We start from the raw sequence: 3,579 nt of genomic DNA, 5'->3' as shown, positions 1-3,579 counted from the left end.
ACACACACACACACACACACACACACACACACACACACACAAAACATTTATTTGGTATTTGAAAAGGGTTGGGGGTAGAGGGAAAGGGGTGGGAAGAGCCAGAAAAATGAAAATTCTATAAGAGGGGATTATGCCTCATGGTTTTAAGGAATTCTCCATTTGCCCCTAAGATGTGTCCATTATCCAGAAGATAGTTTAAGTGAAAAATGCTGTCCTGCCATATCTCAAGGATCTATAGAAAGAGGGGTTCCTCTAAGATCAGGAAAGCTTGTCCTTGTCAGGATAGGCCTGTTCCTATGCTTAGCTGTCCTGTGAAATCCCTGTGTTGCCCACATAATCTGCCTTGCAGAATTTTTCAATTACTTTTGACACCAATATTCTAAGAAGCTTCCCATTTCCTTGATATCCTCACTTTGTGCTGTCTTCATCTGCTTCCTTCACAGTACACTGTGACTCACCGTGTCTTCTTCTCTGGATTGGTTTGGATCACACTTTTGACAGCCATTGTTACATTGAGCATCTCTAATATATTTGACCCTGTTTGTCAGTAGATTTCCCTTCTTTCTATCCCATAGGCCCAGTTACTCTCTCACAATCAATTTAATTGCTCAGCAAGTCATGAACCAGTCTTCATCCCCATAGCTTTCTATTGCAGTGAAAGGCAGCAACCTGCAATTCAGCAGTAGCTTCAGAGCTAATATACTGTCTACCATTTCTGCAGGTGAGATGAATTTTTTGTATTTGTATACTATCCAGTGTCTTTCATTAGCGTTTAACTGTTTAACTAGAGGAAACTGCTGTACATTCTGGATGATTCATTCAGTTTGTTCAGATTTAGTTTTAAATGTTCAAAAGCAGAGAGAAGGGTAAAAGCAGCTTATAAAACAGTTGACAGAATAACCATTTCAGTAGAAATTAGGCATTGAAAAAGGAAGGTGTTAGGTGAAGTTTAAAGTGAGTTAGTAACCTGATTACTGAAGAGGTATTTTTCTGATTAAAAAAATAAGTCATGGAGAAATCAGTCATGAAAGTTATGTCATATAGCTGTAATATTTTTCTCTTTTTCTGTTTTGACCTGGAAAGAAAAGGGAAGCAAAAAGCCAGATTTCCTCTTAGTGCAGGTGTTCTTAACTTTTTTTAAACTTAAACAGTTTTTATGTTACATAGCCCCTTTGGCAGTTGGATGTGTGGACCCTTTCTCATAATAATGTTTTTTAAATGCACAAAATAAAATATACAGGATTACAAAGGAAACCAGTTATATTGAAATAAAGATGTGATTTTTTTTCCCCCCTCTTATGTAAGTTCACAGATCTCCTGAAATCTCTTCGTGGACCTCCAAGGGATCCATGAATCCCAGGTTAAGAATACCTATCTTAGAGGAACTAGAAACATGTCACATGAGGATTCTGACAAAGGAACTCAGGATGTTTTCCATGGAAAAGTGAAAGGGGAGAGGGAATTTTTCAAGGCCTGTCATATGGAAGAGGAAATAGATTTGTTCTTCTTGGGCCTCAGAAAGCAGAATGTAGCTGATAAAAATTAGAGACAAAATTTGGCACCATAGAAGGTAAAACTTTCTAACAATTAGAGAGGTCCCAAAATGAACTGAGTTGCTTCAGGAGATAATGAGTTTCCAATCACTGAAAGCCTTTAAGGGGAGATTGGATGACTTTTTGTCAGGAATGTTGTAGAGGAAATTATATTCAAGAATAGTTTGGATTAGATAACTCTGAGGTCCTCATACTTTGGGATTATATGAATAAGCAAGATCAAACTTTAAGAGTTTAATTAAATGATCAAATGAAATAATATTTGCAAAGCTCTAAGCACAGTGCCCGGAACATAGTAGGTGCTCTTTAAATAAAATTATTCTCTTCCCTTCCACCCTAATTAGGATAGCTGCGAAGATATACTTCCTGATAAGAAGTAAGGAAGAAGATAAAGACATTGTTGAAAATAGGCAGAAGCAGTGAGTTCTTTGGAAACTGGTCAGGCTAAGACCTCTAGTGCTTTTTGGAATCTTTTTATCACCTAATGGGTTAGGATTTGTCAGACCAGTCCTGAACAGCAAGGTTTTTTAAAAACTCTTTGGTGTTGTAGGTCTGACACCAAAGGAGCTTTTTGAGGCATCTGGACCCCTTTTCCTATGAATTATTTTAAAACACAAAATAAAATATGTAGAATTACAAAAGAAACAAGTTATATTGAAATAGTAATAAAATATTCAAAACTAATTTGTGTTCAGATATGTTTATTAAGGCATTAAATAGACAATGCATTTAAATATAGATGTTAAAGTTAAATTTATTTTTTATCTTTTTTTGTGAAAGCTATTGTTGCTTAGCTTGTATAAGAATGTTAAATTGTATTGTTTGACAAGTATTTTGTTTTTATGATTACATGGGTTAAAAAAATCCTGATTTGCAAAGATATATTGTTGCAGATTGAAGCTTTTTCAATAGTTTGCTTTCTAGGTCGAGGACAAATCTCTGTCGAGGAGCACCAAAATTTTACAAAGTTTTTTAAAGTAAACTCCAGTTATAGTAAATTTTTATCCAGTGACCAATAACTTTGTCTTTGGATAGGTTATCATCATATCAGGAAGAAAAGGACTGTGATTCAGCTTTAATGACACCAAGATAAAAATAACTTTTGAAAGAGTTCTAAAATGTTTTTAGATGTTTTCGGATTTCTCTTTTTTTAATTAAAAAAATTTTTTTTAGGAACAGATTTCTCTTTTCAGTGAAATTGATAAGGAATTTTATATCTCATCTGCATCTTGATAGAGTACTTCCTTCATCATTTTAAAGTTTCAAAGATCTCTGACTCTAGTTTTTGCTACCATATTGGCAGCTTAGCCAAGAAAGTTGTAATTTTTTTAGTAGCATCCATAATGGTGATTTTTAAGACTTTGAGTCAAAAAATTTCTCTCATTCATATAGTTAAAAATACCTGCCAGGTAAGCCAATTAATGGATAAAATCCTTTCTTTCAAAGTGTTCCAAGATCAGATTTTATTTATCTTTCAGAAAAAGTGAAACTTGTTTCCTTCATTTAAACAAGCATTAAACAAGTTACTTGTCATCTTCAAAGCCAGCAAACTTCTGTGTGGTATAGAAAGACTTGGGGCAGCTAGGTGGCGCAGTGGATAGAGCACCGGCCCAGAAGTTAGGAGGACCTGAGTTCAAATTCCTCCTCAGACTGAATACTTGACACTTACTAGCTGTGTGACCCTGGGCAAGTCACTTAACCCCAACTGCCTTTAAAAAAAAAAGAAAGAAAAAGATTTGATATTTTCTTCCTATTGCTTGATATATTTTAAAAACTATGATGATTCATAGACTTGTTTCTGATAAAGTTGGTATTCCGTGCAGTATTACATTGAAAGATGTCTGTAATTTCATTCAGTTCCATACTGATAGGGAATCTCAAGGCTGCAAATTTCTCAATGATGTACTTCAAAATGTTGAAAGAAATATTAACTGTTCTGGAATGTATTGCATTAATTGACGTTGGAATGGTTTTCAGCTTTTTCTTATGTTCTAGATCACAGACCAATCTGACTATCCCAATTCTT

At 34.7% G+C, this 3,579-nt stretch overlaps 1 protein-coding gene across 3 annotated transcripts in view; it reads left to right on the top strand.

Moving 5' to 3' along the window:
- BTBD9 (BTB domain containing 9) overlaps nt 1-3,579 on the top strand; it is a 501,893-nt gene that overhangs the window by 54,861 nt on the left and 443,453 nt on the right. The window contains exon 1 of one of the 3 annotated variants that reach the window (XM_027876441.1): nt 604-721. The exons of the other annotated variants lie outside the window; for them this stretch is intronic. The gene's annotated coding sequence lies outside the window, so the exon portion shown is untranslated. Of the gene's footprint in view, nt 1-603; nt 722-3,579 lie in introns of those variants that run through there. 3 annotated transcript variants of the gene reach the window in all.

The sequence above is a fragment of the Vombatus ursinus genome, unplaced genomic scaffold (assembly GCF_900497805.2).
Source record: "Vombatus ursinus unplaced genomic scaffold, bare-nosed wombat genome assembly UNPS02014811.1, whole genome shotgun sequence".
Taxonomy (NCBI): Eukaryota; Metazoa; Chordata; class Mammalia; order Diprotodontia; family Vombatidae; genus Vombatus; species Vombatus ursinus.
This window is presented reverse-complemented; position numbering and strand designations above follow the sequence as displayed.